At 51.0% G+C, this 21,331-nt stretch overlaps 1 pseudogene across 1 annotated transcript; it reads right to left on the bottom strand.

Moving 5' to 3' along the window:
* Nucleotides 1-1,255: 1,255 nt before the first annotated feature.
* Nucleotides 1,256-2,099, bottom strand: LOC308242102 (thioredoxin-dependent peroxide reductase, mitochondrial-like; annotated as a pseudogene). Its single transcript has one exon. The product of its transcript is annotated as a thioredoxin-dependent peroxide reductase, mitochondrial-like (transcript).
* Between the last annotated feature and the right edge of the window lie 19,232 nt (nucleotides 2,100-21,331).

Below are 21,331 nucleotides of genomic sequence, written 5' to 3'. Positions count from 1 at the left end.
CAGTAAGACCTGATTCTGAAGGCCTCCTGATGCGAGCCAGGCAGGAGCCCAGGGTTCCAGTCCTGGCTTTGCCGTTGGGTTGCTGTGTGATCTGAGCAAGTTAATGGCCCTCTCTGAATCTCAGGCTCCCTGTCTGAACAATGACCAGTTGGCTTGGATGACCTTAGGCAAGTGACCTCTCTCTGTCTTAGTTTTCATAACAAAAAAAGCACCTATCTGCAGGAATGCTGAGAGGAAGAAGTGAATGAATGAGTGTAAAGCACTTAGAACAAGTCTGATACACAATGCTCAAGAGGTGTTAGCCATTATTATTAGCTAACATTACCTCTGAGGATCTTTCTTCCAATTGAGATGTAATTTATTTATTTATATATTAATTTAAAAATATATTTATTTTTTTATTATATGCTTTACATTGAGCGCTTCAGAAAATATAATTATAATGATTTCAAAATGCAATTCCTGGATTAAATAAATATCATCTATAATTACCTTCAATCAATATTTAGAAATGAGTATGCAGACACTAAGTCAGCTAACAAATAAAATAAGCAAAATTACTACTGAAACTATAAATCTCAGGGATGAGGAGCATGCATGATCAATTAGGTCACTTTGCCACTGTGTTTTTTTTAAATACATGATTCACATTGTTTCAATCAAATATATCTCCACTCCAAGAGTTAAATTAGACTGCTAATACTAAAACTTAAAGCTATAATCTTAAAAAAAAAAAACAACACCTCAGTTTAATACAAAGAAATTCAGAAAGAAAATTTCAGGACTCTTGATCAGAGGCTTTCGCTACTTGTCCTACACTGGTGTACACAGAGGCTCAGGTAAGGCTTAGAAGAGAGTTTCCTATTGAAGACATGATCAAAGAAACAGGTGAACTAGGCAGTCTATAAACTAGCTAGCCATCAAGAAGTTACCAATAAAGGACTCATGTTAGTAACTAACCATGTTTAAAAAGCCTTAGCCAATGTTACAAAAACAAAACAGCTAGAGTATTATTTATGAATGCAAACATAATTGATTTTTTTAAAAATATATTTTATTGATATTTTACAGAGAGAGGGATAGAGAGTTAGAAACATCGATGAGAGAGAAACATCGATCAGCTGCCTCCTGCACACCTCCCACTGGGGATGTGCCCGCAACCAAGGTACATGCCCTTGACCGGAATCGAACCCGGGACCCTTCAGTCCGCAGGCCGACGCTCTATCCACTGAGCCAAACCGGTTTCGGCCATAATTGATTTTTGCTTTCTACACATAATCATCTTTGAAATGCTAAAAATGAGCTCCAACTGTGGTTCTTTTGAGAAGCTGCAGGTGTCCATGGATGATCTACTGGTTTACCTTCTCAAAGTATTCTTTGGAAGCAGTTGGATGGGGTCCAATTTGCTGGGCAGACTTCTCCATGGACTTCCACAAACTGGAATGCTTTCACCAGGCGGAGGGTCTCTTCCACGCTTGGGCCCACCGGGAGATCCCTGACACTCATATGCTTGATGACTCCATTGGGGTCAATGATGAAGAGACCTCTTCGTGCAAGACCAGGACCTTTTAACAGCACACCGTGGTCTCGGGCAACCTGCTTAGTCAAATCTGACCACAGTGGGATGTTCATGTGGCCCAAACTGCCATTCTTCCTCGGGGTGTTGATCCAGGCGAGATGGCTGAAGTGGGAGCCCACGGAAACGGCGACAACGTCACAGTGCACATCATGAAACTCGTCGGCTTTGTCACTGAAAGCAATGATTTCTGTAGGACACACAAAGGTGACATCCAGAGGATAGAAGAAGAGCACCAAATATTTCCCCGTAAAGTCATCAAGGATTCGTTCTTTGAACTCTCCATGGACAATGGCTGTACCCTTAAAATAGGGTGCGTGCTGGGTGATGCAGGAGCATGATATGAGGAACTGGTGCTAAAGGCAAATTTTGCTTGACTGGAAGCAGGCCATAATACATTTGCCAAGCATGTTCTTCGAGAAGCAGCAGGCCTAAGGGTTGCAGAGGCAGAGATGCCCCAAGGAATGGCACTCACATGTCGGGCAACCGTGGCCCGGAGTAACCTTTCCACTGTGACCGCCATCTTCAGTGCACGTGGGAGCAGCGGGGAGCACCCCGAGATGTAATTTATATATCATAAAACTCCCCCTTTTAAAACACACACTCCAGTCGTTTTTAGTTTTCTCACAAGATTTTGTGACCATGTTACTGGATGGGCGACCGGGCCGGAGCGGGTCTGCCTCAGGCTGGCCAGTAGTGTGTGGGTTCTTGACCTCATGCAGGAAAGATTCCACAACAGGAGTCCAGGCGATCTTGAGAGCACGTTTATTAAAGCTGGGGACAGCAAACGTAAGGAAGGGCTTAGGGTAACAGCAACAGGAGAGAGCCTCGGCTTTGGCTCCCTAGAAACTTTACAGGAAAGAAATGAGCCTGGGCGGGGCTGCTGGCAGCTCATCGGAAAGTCTGAGAAGAAGGGGACCTTGGAGACAGGTTCAGGGGGTAAGCCTGGGATGAGTTGCCGCTGCCCGCTGCTCCCCTGGTTACAAGTCTCGTGGGGACCCTTAGAGTGTAGGAGAAAGAAAGTGAAAAGTTCTTGATGGCTCACAACAGGCATGGGTGTGCCCCCTAGAGAGCCTTCGTGGGGTCTTTGTCTTGAGGGTTTTTATCTCTCTTTTACAGGGGGGATTCTTAGGGTTTCAGTAGAATATTCATCAGCTTTTAGGTACATTTTTAATATGGTGATCCTTCAAAATGAGCGTATTGGGGAGTTTGGGATTATTCTTTGGTCGGTTTTACTATTTTACTTTTATCTTGGGTCTGTCTGGCTCTATTTGTGTTTTTGTAATTTGTTCCCCTGACTTCAGCCATCCGTGGGTTTGCCTGGCACAAGTGGCATTACTTGGGTATCTGTCCTCTATCTCCCCAGCCAGGGTGACTTAAGCTATGTAGTCTCTGGTTAGGGAGGAGAGTATAAACCATTTGCTCTCAAGTGTCCTTGGTTAGTGAAGTTAAAGTCTTGCGATTCTCTAGCTGGCTGTAAATTGGTCAAATTATTTGGCCTTATTTAGTTACCTTGTCTCAATTTCCCCATTCTACTTACCCAGGAATTTTCCTAGCTTCTTACTGTCCTGCCTCAACCATCAGCACCATCTAATTCCAGATCATTTTCATCATCCCAAAATGAAACCCTGTGCCTATTAGTCACTCCCCAGCCTCCCTCCACCCCCGCAACCACTAATCTACTTTCTGTCTCTATGGCTTTGCTTAGTTTGAACAGTTCATATAAAAGGGAATATGCAGTGTTGTGTCTGGCTTTCTTCACTTAGCACAATGTTTTAAAGGTTTGTCCATGATGTATTAGTATTTAATTCATTTTTATGGCTGAATAATATTCCATTGTATGGATAGGTGTACCATATTTGTTGATGAAGCATTGGGTTGTTTCCACTTTGGGGCTATCCTATATAATAAAAGGCTAATATGCAAACCGACCGAATGGTGGAACGACCGGTCGCTATGATGTGCACTGACCACCAGGGGGCAGACACTCAATGCAGGAGCTGCCCCCTGGTGGTCAGTGCGCTCTCACAGGAGGACCACTGCTCAGCCAGAAGCCAGGCTCACGGCTGGTGAGCACAGCGGCAGTGGTGGGAGCCTCTCCCGCATCAGACATCCCCCAGAGGACTCCCGGACTGTGAGAGGACTCAGGCCAGGCTGAGGGACAGCCGCCCACCCCCCCCCCCCTGCTCCGAGTGCATGAATTTTGTGCACCGGGCCTCTAGTTATGAATAATGCTGCTATGAACAATCAAGTATACATTTTTGTGTGAACCTATGCTTTTCATTTTCTTGGGTACCTTCCTTAGAGTGGAATTGCCAGATCATATGAGAACTCCATGTCTAGCCTTTAAAAAAAAAAAAATCATTATAATTATTATAGTAAAAGGAGAAAAATCATATGATCATCTCAATAGATGCATTTGGTATAATTATATATCCATTCATTATCAAACAAAGAACAAACAACTCTTAGAAAATTAGGAATATACAGTAACTTCTTTAATCTAAGAAAAAAACAACCTCTTCAAAAACTCTAATCATCAAATTTGGTGGTTAAACTAAACTTTCTTCCATTGAAATTGCAATCAAGGTAAAGATGACATAAAGGAAATTTAACTCTAGTGTATGACATAACGAATGTTTTACTCTTGTGTTTCTATACCAATGACTCATTTTTTATTTCCAGTGTTATGTACTGTATCTTCTCCTTTTCTCATGATCTGTTCAGATGAGTTCGTCTATTTCAAGGAAACAGCCTCTCATGTTTTGATCATTTCTAGTTTTTTGTCTTCTATTTTATTAATTAATTTCTGGCCCTATTTTAAGTATTTCTTAGCTTTGATTTTTTCCCCCCATTGACCTTCAGAGAGAGTTGAAGGGAGGAAGGGGTGAGGGGATAAACATCAATATGAGAGAGACACATTGATTGGTTGTCTCCTGCACATGCCCCACCTGGGCCAGGGAACGAAGCTGCAACCCAGGTACATGCCCTTGACCGGGAATTGAACCCAAGACCCTTTGGTACATGGGACGATGCTCTACCACTGAGCAACACAGGCCAGAACTTAGCTTCTACTTTTAAATATTTCTTAGTTTTGTTCTGTTGTTCCTTTCAACTTCTAAATTTAAGTGTTTATTTTTACCTTTGATATTTAAAATGCAGATATGTAAGACTTTTCACTTTAATTCATACATTTATTTTCATGAGCACTTTAGTTGCATCTCAACGATGTTGATCTGTTGTATTTTGTTGTCATTCAATTCTAAATACTTTTTATTGTGATTTCTACTTTAACCATCTGTCATTTAAGACGGTGGTTTTTAATTTCCAAACCTATGGTTTCCTTCTTTAAAAAAAAAAAATTGGTTAGGTTTTTTGGTGTACTGGTTTGCCAGTTAATATATTTCTAAATATTTTGAGTGTGTTTGAAAAACAGGAGTATTCTCCGCTTATTGGCTATGAGTCTTTACATATATGTTAGATAGACCTGCTAATTATATTGTATGGAGAGCGCTCTAACACAGTGGTTAAGGCCATAGGTTCTGGAGTAGACTGCCTGGGTTTCCATTATTCACATCTGTAAAATGTGGATAATATAATAGTACCTTCTCATAAGGGTTTTCTTCAGTGCTAATTTTTTTTTTTGGAGAATTTTTATGAGTTTATTTGAGCCAAACTGATGACAGCTGATCAGAAGCACGATCTAAATGGACTGAGAAAAGGCCCAGGAGAATAGCCGTTTTGCAGCTTCTTTTTATACGTTAGAATTGAAGGAGGGTTACATGAGGTCCGTGGGTGGTAGATTGTGGGGGCGGGAGAAAACAAAGCAAGGGAAACGCTTGGATTGGATAAAAAGGCAAAATAGAGAAACACATACTTCTTTTACATCGGTGGTTTTAACAGGGTAGTTAATTTACAGCACATAGAGATGGTATTCGGGGTTCTGTGGTTGCCTGTCCTGGTTCAGAGGTTGTGCCCTGAGGTGTCTGGAAAAGGGGATTCCTCTGACATTTCTTTTTTTTAAAATATATTTTATTGATTTTTTTTTTTTTTTTTTTACAGAGAGGAAGGGAGAGGGATAGAGAGTTAGAAACATCGATGAGAGAGAAACATCAATCAGTTGCCTCCTGCACACCTCCTACTGGGGATGTGCCCGCAACCAAGGTACATGCCCTTGACTGGAATCGAACCTGGGAACCTTCAGTCCGCAGGCCGATGCTCCATCCACTGAGCCAAACCGGTTAGGGCTCCTCTGACATTTCAAAGGTTTGTTATCCTAGATGCAAAAAGACCAAGACAGGTTCACTTAAGTTCAAGACTGGCCTTTGTCAAGGAAGCTACAGGCTTCCATGACCCACTTTTAGTTGAGAATTTTTATGTTCAGCCCATCCTATGTGGTTACTTTCAGCCTCTGAGTTTGTAGGGACTGCCACGCAGCCTCTGAGTTTGTCGGGTTTAGGAGGTGGCCCCTTTTTTGCCAACAATTCCCCTTTTTGGTCACAAATCATTCCGAAGGATGCATTGATGACCAACCACTTGGCTGGATAATGCGGTCCCATGGCGCTGGGGAGGCCCATTCCTAGGAAGTCTCAGGGTTGGCATTTGTCTTGCTGAAAGGGTGGGCCCCTGGGGATGGGGCAAGACCGCAGCCTTGGGTGGAAGACAACACTGAGTTTTTCTCACAAAGGAAAGGCAGGCACAGGGGAGGCAGGGGGGCCTCAGAGGCCTTCATTCAGGAAAACACTGGATCGTTCTGACCTGCGAGCTATCAGGATCCGTGTCTTACTGTCCGTCGCACTTTTCTGTATTTTGCATCTATAGTTTGAGGGCACAACCGTCCACCTTTTCGGTTTTCACAATCTGACCATAAGATGGGTTTCCCTTGACTATGGCCCGTCTTCTTCCCATTGAAAGCACTCAGTGTCCCTCATTAATCTGAGTCCTGCTAGCTATACAGTTGGGAACTGTAACTTTAAGGTTTAGTCAGGCCCAAAGCTTTAAGAACACAATGGTGTAGCTATACTAATAAAAGCCTAGGTGACCCTCACACGCAACGTTGTCATAAGATGGCCGCCACAAGATGGCCATGTGCACAGTGGAGGCGGGGCCCGGCGTCCGCTCTGCATGGTGAGGCCTGGGAGTCCGGCGGCTCCACGCGGCATGGAGGAGGCCAGTCCCGGCGGAGGAGGCGGGTCGCGGCAGGGGAGGGCAGTTGGGGGCGATTGTGCCGGCAGGGAAGCAGTTAAGCATCAATCAGGCTGGCAGGGGAGCAGTTAGGAGCCAGCGGCCCAGATTGTGAGAGGGATGTCCGACTGCCGGTTTAGGCCCTAAACCGGCAGTCGGACATCCCCCGAGGGGTCCCAGATTGGAGAGGGTGCAGGCCGGGCTGAGGAACCCCCCCACTCCATGCTTTCATTTCGTGCACCAGGCCACTAGTATTATAATAACCATAAAAAATCTCCAGAGGCCAGGAGGACGGTAAGAGTTTCATAAGTAAGTGTCCTGTGCCTCAGCAGCCTGATAGAGGGCCATTTTTTATTTACAGCCACTTCGGCTTCCATCTGAATTAACATGGTTAGAAGTCCTTGTTGGGCTGGGGGTAAGCACGTTCCCATAATTGGGTTCTAGGGTTTGTAGATCAAATTCATTCCTCAAGATTCCTTTTCCACCAACTTTCTACAACTTCCTTTGTCCTTCTCCATCTGTCTCTTTTTACTCATTCAGAAATAGCCAATTTATAAGGACAAATGAATTCCTTTTAACTTCTCTAAAACACACACACACACCTCTTTCCTTCCTTCTGCAATAACATTCTTTCTAAACTTCAAAAGAGAAACCACACAAAAAAAGGAGAAACCATAAAAAGAGTGTTATGGGTATTACAAAAGTTATCTGATACACCTTCAGCAATCATTAACAGTTGGGTTATATAAGAACAAGTTTTTAGAAAAACCCAAAGTACAAGTTTAACTATTATGACTAATAGTATTAGTCAGGTTAAGACAACAAAATAAACGGTTTCTTAAGTTCAGACCTTCTCAGTGTCTTGGGAAAGCTGTTTACCTCTGATATTGGGGGCTTCTCATCCTCGAGGGGTCTTGGATGTCCCCGTAGGTGGAGGTGAGTGTCTGAGACCAGGACAGATGTCCATTCCCAGTCAGGCACCTGATAAGGTCCCTTCCAACAAAGTGGGAGAGAGTTTTTAGTGGAAGTCTTCTCCAACGGACCAAATCTCCTGATTATAAGTTGTGGTTTTCGAAGTCTGTCTCATACTACAGGATCAGGGTTCCAGGAGGCTGAGGCCAGGAGAACTGGACAGAAGATACTGGCTGCAAAGGGGCACCTCCACAAGTCACCCCAAAAGGCCAGGGGCCTCCTTCAGAAGCTAATCGCTGCTTCTTCTCCCCCAGCCCCCCAAGTGGGGCAGACATGGGTCATGTGAATGCGGGGACCACTCCCAGGGTCGAGCCAGGCCAGGATCAAACCCAGAGAGCCAAACTGCTTCCTAAACCTGCCAGCAGTTTTGTGCCCAACAGGAGCCCACGAGGAATTTGGCCCTGGGAGGTCCTGCCACAAAGGGTCAGGACCTGAAAGGCCTGGCGGTCGGGCAGGGATCCCAAGGGGAGCAGCCTGGCACCCCATATGCTGGTGGCAAGCAGCAGGCGGAGGAGGGGCAGCAAGAGCAGGAGGCACCCATTCCACTCCGCGCAGCGCTCGCAGGGACGCGGCCGCAGGGCACAGGCTGGGACCCGCCACCAGGCTTAGCTCTTTGAGAAACTGCCAAACTGTTTTTCCAAGTGACGGCACCATTTTCTCCTCCCACCAGCAAGGTATGAGGATTCCAACTCCTCCACTCCCTTGCCAACACTTGTTAATGTGTGTCTTTTTCATTGTAACCATCTTTGTGGGTGTGAAGTGGTATCTCGTTGTGGTTTTGATTTGCATTTTCCATTGACTAATGGTGTTGAGGATCTTTTCATGTGCTTATTGGCCATTCATGCATCTTCTTTGCAGAAACGTCTATTCAAATCCCTTGCCCATTTTTTAACTGCGTTGCCATTTCAGTATTGAGCTGCAAAGAGTTCTTTATAGATTCTGAATTCTAGGCTTTCATCAGATATTTGAGTTGCAAATGTTTCCCCCATTCTGTGGGGTGTCTTTTTACTTTTTTATAGTGTCCTTTGAAACACAAAAGTTTTGAACTTTGATCAAGTCCAATTTATCTATTTTTTTCTTTGTTTGTGCTTCGATGTCATATCAAAGAAACCCTTGCCTAATCCAAGATCACAAAAGCCATATACCTGTTTTCTTCTAATAGTTTTATAATTTCAGCTCTTAGATTTAGCACTTCGATCCATTTTGAGTCAGTGGTATATGTGATGTACAATGGTGTGCCATTAAGGTCCAATTTCATTCATTTGCATGTGAAAGTCCAGTTATCCCGACATTATTTGTTGAAAAGACTATTTCCCCCAATTGAATTTTCTTGACACCCTTGTCAGAAATCAATTGACCCCAGTGCACGTGTTTATTTCTTGACTCTCCATTCTATTTCATTGATCTACGTCTTTCCTTATGCCAGTGCCACGCTGTCTTGACTGCTATTAGCTTTGTGGTAAGTTTTGAAATTAGGCAGTGTGAGTCCTCCAACTTTGTTCTTCTTTTTCAAGATTGTTTTGGGTATTCTAGGTTCCTTACATTTCTATATGCATTTTAGGATGTGCTTGTCCATGAGGATCTTTGAACCTGTGATTCTAAGGCCATAGTTTTTGATAATTCCAATACCTGACGTCATCATGGTTTATTTCTGTGGTCTATTTCTGTTATCTTTTACAAATTGAACTATAACTGACCTATAACACTGTGTAAATTTAAAGTGTACACATGTTGATTGAATACATTCATATATTGCAATATGCTATGTGACATAGTTGTTACTTCTGTTGTCTTTGTGCTGATTCTTGGTCTTGTTTTCTTAAGTGCCAGGTTATTTTTGACTGTGTTCTGCTCATTGTATTTGAAAGTTATTTGTGAAAAGAATATGAGGCCTAAGATAATGACACCTCACCTCCCTCCAGACCTGTTTTTTGTTTGCATCTACCGAGCACCTAGAAATACTTTAATTCAAGGTCAAGGCTTGAGTTTCTTGAGTCACCCAGGTCCCTATGCTCAAGGCCTGGTTTTCTTCTGGTCCAACCTGATTCTGAGGATGTTTTAGCTTAAAAAGATCTGAGGTATTTTGGACAAAGATCTGTCCCTATCTTGGACAAAAGTCTGCTTACCTTTTATCCTCCCTCCTCCCCAGCTCCCCAGGAGGCCATCAAAACCACAGCTCAGTCTGGAAGCCGTTTCTTCCAGATTGGCAAATGCTCTTGGACAAATGCGGCCTCCCACACCGGCTCTCAGCCCTGGATGTGGCCTTCTCCTACATTCTTGCTAGGGAATTCCTCTCCATCTTGATAACTGTTTGATTGTCTTAAGATGATCTTTTTCTTTTTTAATATATTTTTATTGATTTCAGAGAGGAAGGGAGAGGGACAGAGGGATAGAAACATCAATGATGAGAGAGAATCATTGATTAGCTACCTCCTGCATGCCCCACACCGGGGATCGAGCCCGAAACCCAAGCATGTGCCCTGACTGGGAATCGAACCGTGACCTCCTGGTTCATAGGTCAATGCTCAACCACTGGCGGCCTCAAGAAGATGATCTTTTTAAATTGAATCTAGGGACCTCAATTGTTTTCAGCAAGAGGGTTGGTCCGAATGACCTATCCCACCATCACTGGAGGCAGAAGCCTCTGCAAAGCCATAATTTCCCATTGGCATTTCCCTGCCTTTGCCCAAACTGTGCCCAGGCCAGGATATACCCCCTCTCTATTCATCTCAGACACGCTCGAAGCCCTACTCATAGCGATTTGCCAGCGGAAGCTCTCTCAACTCCAGGTCCCTTGCTCTCAGCCCTGGTCCCTTAGAGTGCACATCTCCGTTGCTGCATTTACTCACCATTAAACATTTACGTGGTCCCTCAGTACGCCAGGTCCATCCCGAGCACTGGGGACCATCTGTGTACAACACAGAGGCTGCCCCTTACCCTGAAGAAGGGTAATAGACAGTTACAACCCAGTGGGATCTAAGTTGGGAGGGGGAAGCGGAGGGAGCTATGGGATACATTGCAAGGAGATCCAACAAGAGAAGAGGCTTCCAAGAGGAAGTTATCTTGAAGCCGAGACTTGAAGGACGTGTAGCAATTACCCGGCACACAGGGCTTGGGGAGGGAAGGGTGTTTCAGGCAGAGGGAGGATCATCTGTGAAGGCACCGAGTGGAGCTGGTGAATCAGAATGGCGCTCCGTGGAAGGAGGGGGCGGAGGGGTGATGCTGGGAGGTGGATCCAGCACCCCTGTCTGACCTTACGGGTTCTTCTCGTCCCCTTTCCCCTCCTAAAGGTGAGGCTACACGGAAATGAGGACCCTGCACTGGAGGGAAAGCAAACTTCCTTGACCTTCGGCGCTAAACAATTCCTTTCAGTAAAGGTCACCCTCCTTGGCTGCCTCAATCCCTAGGCTTCACCTCCTTCCTCCCGTCCTTCCTGGGGCAGAACGGAGACCGGCCACATCCCCTTGCTGCAGGAGAAGCAGGATGTAGAGCTGAATAAAGCTACAGAGACTGCCTTTTTGAACTGCCCCTGCCAGAGTGTCTGCCGTCCAGGCCCCGAGGCCCTTCCTGCAGCGCCGTCCTCGCCGTCCTGTTTAGCTTGGACATGGTCCCTGGTCGAGGGAACAGGGTAGGATGGGGTGCAGAGGCACCGAGGCCTGAACCCTCAGGTACAGTCCTAAGTAACACTGCTCTCTGCCCAGCCAGGATTCAGTGACTGGGGACATGTAGGACCTCCGGCCCCTCACCTGCTCCCCGGGTCACCCCAACATCAACCCAGAAAAGAGAAGATGAGTTAATCCTCAGGAGACCAGGAGTTGATTTCTGTTCTGCCGCCTGAAAGGTTGATGGCAGAGAGTTGGGTAGGTCATTCTAGCTGGGGATGGAGGGGGTCCTTTGCTCATGTATTCCACTCAGCCCCACCTGCCCTATGGAACCAATGGGTAAACTGAGGCTCAGCTCACAGGGCAAATGAGAGAGGCAAGACCTGAACCCAGGTCTCCTGACTCCCCCCGGAGGACGCCTGGTGCCCAGCCGTGGTGGGGGCTCAAGGCTCACAACTGGGCTGTGGTGGGTGGGCCGCCAGGTGCCGAGAGCTGACCAAGGAGCTCACCATTCTGCAGACCCAGAGCCTGAAACTCGGCCTCCTGGGAACAGAGGAGATGAAAGCTCCTCTCCCACCCGTCACGCTTCACGGGAAGCTGACACTTTCCTGGCCTGCGGCTCCGGGGGCATCAGCAAAATGGGCGGAACAAAGCACGCCTTGTTCAGCTGCCCTAAGCCTTTGTCAACGCCTTCCAGCCAAAGACCACCAGGCACACACCTGAGCAAAGCGGGGTGCACCGCGGGAGGGGCAGCGCACGCCTTGGGCCGGGAGGGGTGCGGGCTGCTGCTGGGTGATTGGGGAGGGCTCGGGAGTGGAGCTTTGCCCCAGGTTGGATGCGTCACGAAGGGATAATTCTGTGATTGCATATCTGAATTTCAATCTAAAAGGGAAGAGGAAGGAATGGCAGCCGAAGCTGTGATTGGCAAAGAAGCCACTGTCACACACTGAGCGGGGGCAGAGGGACGTGTGGTCATCTTTGTGGTTTGGACCAGGCTCATTGCTTCTCTGCATTCAGACAGGATCGCACCGCGGTCTTGTTTTCGGCCCTGATCCGTCACGGTCACTGAGTGGCCTTGTCTGATGTTGGGGACCCGTGAAACTGCTGTGCCCAACGGGAGCACACGCCTCGCTGAGCGGCTGCCTTCTCTTTCTCCGTTTGAAAGGAAACAGCGCGGAGCCCTGGAGCGCTGGCCACGTCACCGAGGGCGCCAGGAGGGTCATGTCGCCGGGCCTTGTCTGTCGGCTCCGAGGCTGCAGAGGAAGCTCAGCTGAGGCAGGGAAGCTGAGAGGCTTCTGAGCCAGACCTGGATTCAAATCCTCCCTCCACGCATGCTCTGGGAAAGTCACTCCCCGCTTTAACTTTATCCACAAAGCAAACACCTAGCGAATGCTAGGGACGGGGGCCTTGGGCAAGTGCCTGGGCTCTCCAGGACTCAGTTAACCCCTCTGGAAAATGGGAGTAATACGGGTACCTAAGAGACATTAGTGCCTATCTCCCAGGATCGCTGACCCATAGGTCCAGGGGGCCCTGCCTCCCTGACCACCCTGCCTTGTGGCCCTCTATTAGTGGGGAGGCAGGAGGGTGCAGCCTGCATTGGAGTGTGAGTCCCCCACCGGCCTGCCCAGAGGCCTGAGACCCAGCTGGTCCCCAGGCCCAGCCGCGGTTGCACAAAGCACGCAGAGGTGCAACCTCTGACTTTCAGCTGTTCCTGTGGCTGAGCTGCGTGACACAGCAGGGAGGGGCCCCACGTGTTGGAGCTGCCCTGCAGGTGGCCAAGCCTCCGACTCTGCCCAGGTACCAGCTCCACCACCATGGCCCGGTGCTGCCCATTCCTTGGCCCAAGCTGACCATCTGGGCACTGTGGGGTGCCCTCCCAGCACTGGCAGCCTGTGGTTCCCTGGCCTCCAAAGCGGGGGTGCTAATGTGGTTCCTGGGTGCCCAGGCTGTGGGGGTGGCAGAGGCATGCACCATCCTGCTTTCTCCCGGCATGGAGGAGGGGTGGTGACAGGAGGGCGTGAGAGCAGCACAGAAAGAACCTTGTGTACCTGCGGGAGGTGGTTGCATGGGCTTGAGCGGTGTGGCAGGTGGGGGCTCTCGGCTGAGGGCTGTGTGTGTACGTGTGTGTAGCGTGGCAGGACCCTGGCTACAAGGCGGGTACACATTCATGTGTGCATACGGGATGCCCCTAAGCTTTGGTGGCGGGTCTCAGAAACGGCCTGCACTTAGGATTCAAACTGGCTTGGGCCATTTCCCAGTTGAATGAGTTTCTGGCTGCGTGACCTTGGCCAGGTCACATGCCCTCTCTGAACCCCATTCATCTACTTCACAAGTGCAACTTGAGCTCTCGCTGTGTGGCAGGCATTGAGGAGACGGGGCAAACAAGACACACAGAGTCCAATCACTCATTCAACTGCTGGTCTAGCCTTAGTTTGCCCATCTTTAAAGTGGGGTGGCAATACCCACCTCCTGGATCATGACTGGAACGTGCAGGGCATCGGGTTACGTGCTGGGTGGAAACTGGTGCCCCTCCTCCTGGAAACCTTGGATCTGCTCCTCTCTCAGCGGGCGGGAGTAAGAGCCACGAGGGCCCCCTTCAGGGCACCATCAGCTCCCAGGCTGCCCTGGCTCAGCTCTGTGTGGGCCCTGGGAGTGAGTGGCAAAGGCATCTGGGTGGGGAGGGTGAGATGGGGGCCTCACATTCCAAGAACCCTGGCACCTTCCCAGCACCAGTGTGTGTGTATGGGGGGGGGGTCTGAAGGACAAAGATTCTCTGTGGGCCCCCTTCAGTCACCCCCACACGCTCACCCAGTGGGCACAGGTGTGGGATGGAAACTCCTCCGACAAGTTGGGACACCCTCTTTCTCTGGGCAGGGCTCCTGGGCAGGGGGCCGGGGAGAGGGCCGAGGAGGCGCTGCCAACTTCCCACGGGGCTGCTGTTTACACACAAGGGATGAGCTGGCTCTTGGCTCCGCTGCCTGCTCCCCGGCCAGGTGTGCCAGGAGACGCTGGCGGGCTCCTGCCCGGCTCCAGTCGGCATTCAGTGCTCTGCTCCTGCGGGATTTGGGCACCAGAAGGGACCGCTGGGGAAGGGTGACTCTGGACCCTGCTCAGAACCAGACGTCTGATTTCCTCCTCCGCCTGATTTCTCTCGTGGGCCCACAGCAGCTCCTCTGGGCCAGAGAGGACACTGCCCTGGAGAAGGGGTTGGTGACCCCTCTCTCTCTTTTTAAAAAATAATTTCAGTCCTCACCTGAGGATATGTTTTTATTGATTTTAGAGAGACAGGAAGGGAAAGAGAGAGCGAGATTGATGTGAGAGGGACATCAATCAGTTGCCTCCCATACACGCCCAGACTGGGGATCAAACCTGAAACATAAGTATGTGCCGTGACGGGGAATCAAACGCGCAACCTTTTTGGTGTACAGGATGATGCTCCATCCAACTGAGCGACTCGGCCATGGCCGAGACCTCTCTCTCTCTCTCTCTCTTTTTTTTTTTATAATATATTTTTATTGATTTCAGAGAGGAAGGGAGAGGGAGAGAGAGATAGAAACATCGATGATGAGAGAGAATCATTGGCTGCCTCTTGCATGCCCCCTACTGGGGATCGAGCCCGCAACCCAGGCATGCCTGTAACCCAGGCATGCCTGCAACCCAGGCATGCGCCCTTGACTGGAATCGAACCTAGGACCTTTCAGTCCGCAGGCTGACGCTCTATCCATTGAGCCAAATCAGCTAGGGCCGACCTCTCTTTTTTATATCACTGGCCTGCGGTTGTGTCTCAGTGAAGGTGGCTGACTAATGGCAGGCGGGGAGGAAAGAGGCTGTAGCTAAAATGGGGAAGATTTACCCTAGATGGTTTGGCTCAGTGGATAGAGTGTCAGCCTGTGGACTGAAGGGTCCCAGGTTCAATTCCGGTCAAGGGCACTTAGCTCAATTGCAGGCCCAATCCCCAGCCCTGGTCGGTGCATGTGCAGGAGGCAACCGATCAACATGTCTCTGTAACATCGATGTTTCTCTCTGTGTGTCTCTCCCCCTCCCTTCCCTCTCTCTAAAAATCAGTGGGAAAATATTGGACCTCTGAGGAGTACCGTTAGAGACCCATTTTACAAATGAGAACACTGAGCCCAGAGAGTACAAGGGAGACAGGTGGGAAGCTGGGAAATATTCGTTTCATGGGGTATGTGCCTGACCGGGAAGCGGAGAGCAGAGAGTGAGGCAAGGTCGGGCTGGTGGCCTGCTGTGCGGCAGCTTGCAAAGGCCCGCAGCTAAGCTCAGGGCTGCAGCTGGCCCCATTGCAGGGGACTTTTTAAAAAATTTTTTCCATTTCTTATTTCTACACAGGGGAGTTCTTGCCATCCAGGCAGGATGTTCTCTTCCAGTTACCTTCCTGTTTCATTTCCTTAAGCTGCACAGCTGGCTCCCCTAATCACACTGATCGGCATCCAGGCCCCCCCAGCTGAGGTTCTGCCCAGCGCCAGCCACCCCCCAATGCACAGGGCCACCCTGGACCTGCCCCGGGGAGACCAGCTTCCTCACCTGCCCTGCTGCTGTCCAGGCCAGAACTCTGCCTCCCCTGGGAAAGTGTCGCTATGTCCTGGGGAAGTGTCACCCCTCCCTTCTCCCTACCACTGAGAAGACCCAGCTCATGGTCAGGCCTGAGTTCCAGGCTTTGGGTTGGACAGCCTGGTCCAAATTTGGAGATGAATATGAGGACGTCCAGGCTGAGGGGATGGTGTGGGAGAGGGACAGGGGGAGGCAGAAGCTAACCTCTGTAGGACCTTAGGTTCCCAGCCTCAGAAACCCCCTTGCTCGGGGCCTGTCCATTGATTCTTGATCCCAAACTGGCTGTCTCCCTCCAGGCCAGCCCGCAGTCCCTCTCAGGGCTCAGTCTCAGCTCCCCAACACCTCTCCTTTCCCCATCATCAGTTCATCCCCGCGTCTCCCTAGCCCTCTCCCCACCTCCAGCTGCAGGCCTGGACCTCTCGGCCCAGGTGCCTCTGATCTAATTTGGACCTTTGAACACTTCCTCTTACTTGTTCTCGCCAGCCCAGGCCAGAGCCTCTTGGGAGAAGGAGGGGAAGACAGGGGGCCTCGAGGTTGGGGTTGGGAAGGGGAGATCTCAGAGCAGAGGTCGGGGAGGAAGAAGCTCTGGGATGTTGGAGAGAAAAGGGAGATTCCACTGTGGCCCAGTGAGCCTGGCTCTGCCCTGACCTTGGGGGTGGCTGAGAGGATTTGGGGTGCTGCACCTCTAAGTCCTTAGAGCTCAAGGAAAGTTCGCTGTTGTCATTACTGACGAGTGGCCTCACCTGACCTCGTCTTACCTCCTCACTTCTTATGGGGAAACGAAGGCTCAGAGAGGGCGTGGGCCCTGTCCCTAGTCACACAGCCCTCCAGACAGCGGGGCGGGCGCCTCCCCAGGGTGGGTCCCTTGGGGCAGGCCCCATTGTGCTCTCCCAGCAGGAAACCGCTGTGCTCAGCAGCCTGGGCAGCGGCAGAAGAGGAACAAGTTTGGCTACGTGACCGGCAGGCCCTGGAGGCTGAGCCAGGCCCAGCTCCGGAAAACAACCTGCTGGGGCCGCCAGGGCAGAGCGAGGGGGTGGGCACCAGGGTGGAGACCTCCTGCCTGGAGAGGGCGGACTGGGAGGCGGCCGCAGGGCAGCAAGGGGGCAGCTGGGCGGTTCACTGTTCCCCTGACAAGCAACACAAGGCTGCCTCGGGCAAGAGTGGGCACCTGGGTGGGCAGCGGGGCCAAAGGGCACCTTGGCACGTGGGGGTGATTTGCATAGGCTGCCGGCCTGCTCATCAGCTCTGGGGTACCGGAATTTGGGTGGGCAACCAGGTGTGGGGGGACCAGCAGGCGGGTGCAGCCAGGTGGAGGCTCTGAGTTCTCCATGGGGACTCATCAGGGCCCACTGTGTCCCTCACTCTAGACTCGGGCTGGCTCGGGGCGGGGAGCCCGTTGTGAGGAGAAGGCCCCACGGGCCCAGGTGGCTCCTGGTGTGGCCGGGCAAGGCAGGCAGAGCGCTGAGTGCCAGGCGCAGCAGTCAGGACTTCGGAGGCAAAGAGGCGCCGTGGGAGGACTCGGCGGGGAGCACTCCGTCGTGGGAGGACTCAGCACAGGGTGGGCGGTGCTCAGATGAGGCCGCTGGGAAGGGCTGGGCTGGAGGCTGGAAGTCACAGGGGGAGCAGCTGGGGCAGCAGCAGGGCCTGCAAGAGGCCAAGTGGATGAACGTGGAAGTGCCTGCCTGGGTCAGCCCCTGGCTCCCCTTCACCTGTGTGACACAGGTGTGTCCCTGCATCTTTTATTATTATTATTGTTATTATTATTATTATTATTTATTTTTAATCCCCTGCATCTTGTTCTTTGAACATAAAGTAAGTTTGGAACTAGGTCAGAGCATAGAGCCTCTCTTCCTGACGCCCCAACGCCAAGCTCCCCGGGAGAGGAGGGCGGAAGCCGGTGACCCCTCACCCTGCTCCTGCTCTCCTAGGCACATGGGTGGGGAATCCAGGCACTGGCCTCTGAGCCTCAGTTTCCCCATCTGCACAATGGTCCTCCCACTTCCTAGGCTGGTCAGGGAGCACCAAAAGGCAGGAGGCCTAAGGGCCATCACCCATCAAGGGGCGGAATCCTGAGGATGTTTGTTTTTAACTGGATTTGCTGCCATCCATCCGTGGCCCCGTCCCCGCCCCGCCCCGCCTCTCCTGCACTCACTTCCTTATTTCCAAGGCTGCCGCCTCCGCAGCCTCCTAGCCTGCTGAAGTGTCCCCATCCGCAGACAGGCCCTGCCATGCACTTCCTCCTACCCCACCCGGCCCCCTCCTCAAAGAGGCTTCTGCCCTTCCCAGCAGGTGTCCAAGCCGATTGCTGGGCCTCCCCCATCAGACCCCGGCATGGGGTCTTCACCGCCTGCTGGGACAGGGACATCCCACCCCGAGGACAGTCCTGGGGGCCCTCTGTCAGCCCCACCCTGATCTGTTGCTGTCCCCCCACGCACACACCGGAAGAACACTTTCCCAGAGCGCTGATCTCTGCCCCCACCCACCCCACCCACCTCTCTGACTGGGAAGGCAGAGGGGGCCGGGCAGGGCCGGGCAGGGCTGGGGTGTGTTTGTTTCTGGGGTTTCCTCTTGGGCTGGTTTTCTAAACAAAAGGCCTGGGTGATGGTGGGGACAGAGCCACCCCAGCCCCTCGTGGCAGGGGGGCTCCAATGGGGGGCCATTTACACACCTCCCAGAGCCAGGCTCTCTTAAGGAACCTTGGAACCTGTGATGCAGGAGCTATTTCCCCATTGTAGAGAGGAGGAGACTGAGGCTCCGAGAGGCCCAGGGCCAAGCCCACGGTCACACAGCTCCCAAGGTCACACAGCTCCCAAGGTCACACAGCTGAAGAGGGGCGGTGAGGTGACTCAGCAGAGAGGTTTTTTTTTGTGTTTTTTTTTTTAAATATATTTTATTGCTTTTTTACAGAGAGGAAGGGAGAGGGATAGAGAGTTAGAAACATCGATGAGAGAGAAACATCGATCAGCTGCCTCCTGCACACCTCCTACTGGGGATGTGCCCGCAACCAAGGTACATGCACTTGACCCGAATCGAACCCGGGACCCTTCAGTCTGCAGGCCGACGCTCTATCCACTGAGCCAAACCGGCTAGGGCTCAGCAGAGAGTTTAATTTGAGCTACACCAGGTGCCTGGCAACTCTTTCCTCCTCCAAACTCCCTCCCTCGCCTTACTGCACCCTCCCCCCAATTTTGTGCTCCCCTCCCCCAGATCTCTCAGGCTGTGCCCCTCCCTCCCTTTTCTTCTCCCTCAGCCCGATCTCAGTCCTGTCCTCATCACTGTCCCCCAAAGTGGACGCGGGCCCTTCATGGCTCCAGCTGCCAACGTCCAAACCAGGGACTTTTGGCCACAGAAGCAACATGGAAGACTGGGTCAGGCCCTGCTCTAGAGCTGTTACCCAAGAGGAGCTAAGTAATCCGGAAGGCAGCTGGGAGGTGCGTGTCATTGTTATTCCCATTTTACAGGTGAGGAGCGTGAGGCCCAGGGAGGGGAAGTCACTGCCCAGGGGTGGCAGTCAGGACTGGAAGCCAGGCAGCCGCACGCTTTGTCCATGTTACCCCCTGGCTCTCCAGCCCAGAACACTGACTGAGCTGCAGGCTGGGCATTCCTTCCTGATTTCCCCCCAAGGGGTACCATCGCTGCCTGCTACCCCTCCCCCCCATAGCTCTCATCTGTGTTCAGGCCTATTTGTTCCATGTCCCCACCCCTAGACTGGGAGCATCGTGGGTCCCATTCCTTGCAACCGCGTCCCCACTCCCAGCTCTAAGGCTTGGCGCACAGTAGGGCCTGGGTCTTAGGAGAGACAAAGTGATTCCAGCTCAGGATCCTGCCTTAGCTTCCCCACAGTGCTCTCTGCTGGTTAGACGGAACATCACCCTCGGGCCTTCGGACTATCAGCCCATGCCTGGATCCTCATCACCCTAATAACCCCCTGGGTTTATAGAGCTACTTCCTTCCACGAAGCTCAAAGCACGTCCCCATCTGTGATCTCCCTGGCCTGGGGCCCAGGAGTGTGGGAGGGCCGAGCATTTCTCTCCCCATTTTACAGATCCAACCCGAGGCCTAGAGAGAGACGGGAGAGCCCCAGCGTGCGGGCGGATCCAGAAAAGAGTTTACCGGTCCGTTCCTCCAACCGTCCCAGTGACCGATGAACACACTGAGGCCCAGAGGGGAACAGATTTGCTCAAATGAGTCCTGGGCTTGAACCGTAGGGTCCTAAATACAATCTGGGGCTTTCCCACGACATCACCGTCTCTGCCTGCAGCTCAGCAAGCTTGGCCACGTCAGTCAGCATAATGAGCCTCTGTTGTCCTTTCTGTAAAAAGCACTTTCCTCGGGCCCACCTCCCAGGGGGCTAGGAGACCATGGACCCAGAAAGCCAGGTGAGGTCAGGCAGTGGGAGAATGAGAACAGTGGCCAAAGCCGCAGGTTTCAGCAGGACCTCAGCCCTGCCCGGCGTGAACACAACCCAGGAGGCCATTCCAGCCCAGGGCCTGGCCAGATGGGCCAGCATGTTGTCAGGCTCGGGAGTGGGAGGTGAGAAGAAGCGGTGACCAGTCTAACCCTAAGTCTCAGTTCCCGCTTGCTGCCATGTCCCTCCCTCCTGCATTCCTCGCAATTTGTTGATTCATTTATTTATTCCAGTGACTTGTTAATACCTGTGTTCTCTCTGACTGAATTTAAGCCAGGTGTTGGCAGACTTTTTTTTTTTTTGCAAAGGGTGAGATAGTAAATATTTTCATCTTTCAGGCCCAAATGATTTCTGTTGAAATTATACAACTCTGCCATTGAAAGGTGAAGTGGCCAGAGACAGTAAGTAAAAAAAATGAGCATGGATATGTTTTAATAAAACTTTATTTACATGACCTAACCAGTTTGGCTCAGTGGACAGAGCATCGGCCTGAGGACTCAAGGGTCCCAAGTTCGATTCCGGTCAAGGGCATGTACCTTGGTTGCAGGCACATCCCCAGTAGGGAGTGTGCAGGAGGCAGCTGATTGATGTTTCTAAGTCTCTATCCCTCTCCCTTCCTCTCTGTAAAAAATCAATAAAATATATTTTTTAAAAAAACTGTATTTACAAAAACATGCTAAGGTCTGGATTTGACCCATGGGTCAGAGTTTGCTGCCATCTATTCTAACCACCAAGATAGTTGGGACTTTTCTGATTACTCTCAACTGTATCCCATTGTTTGGGCAGACAGCACATGGCAGGGGCCGATTCCATCAATGTGTGACGAATGAGGGAGTGAAACAGGGAAGACCTCTGTGGGCGGGGCTCAAGGGACACGTGTGAGGTGGATGGATGGAGGGGGAGTGTACAGCCTGTGCAAACACCAGAGGCCGGAATGGAGGTGATGTGCCTGCCCCCGAGCGACCAGGCTCAGCATCACCCCAGAGGTCAAGATAGAGGGGGTGCTGGGAGACTAAGGGC

Source organism: Plecotus auritus, assembly GCF_963455305.1.
Source record: "Plecotus auritus genome assembly, chromosome: 2".
Classification (NCBI taxonomy): Eukaryota; Metazoa; Chordata; class Mammalia; order Chiroptera; family Vespertilionidae; genus Plecotus; species Plecotus auritus.
This window is presented reverse-complemented; position numbering and strand designations above follow the sequence as displayed.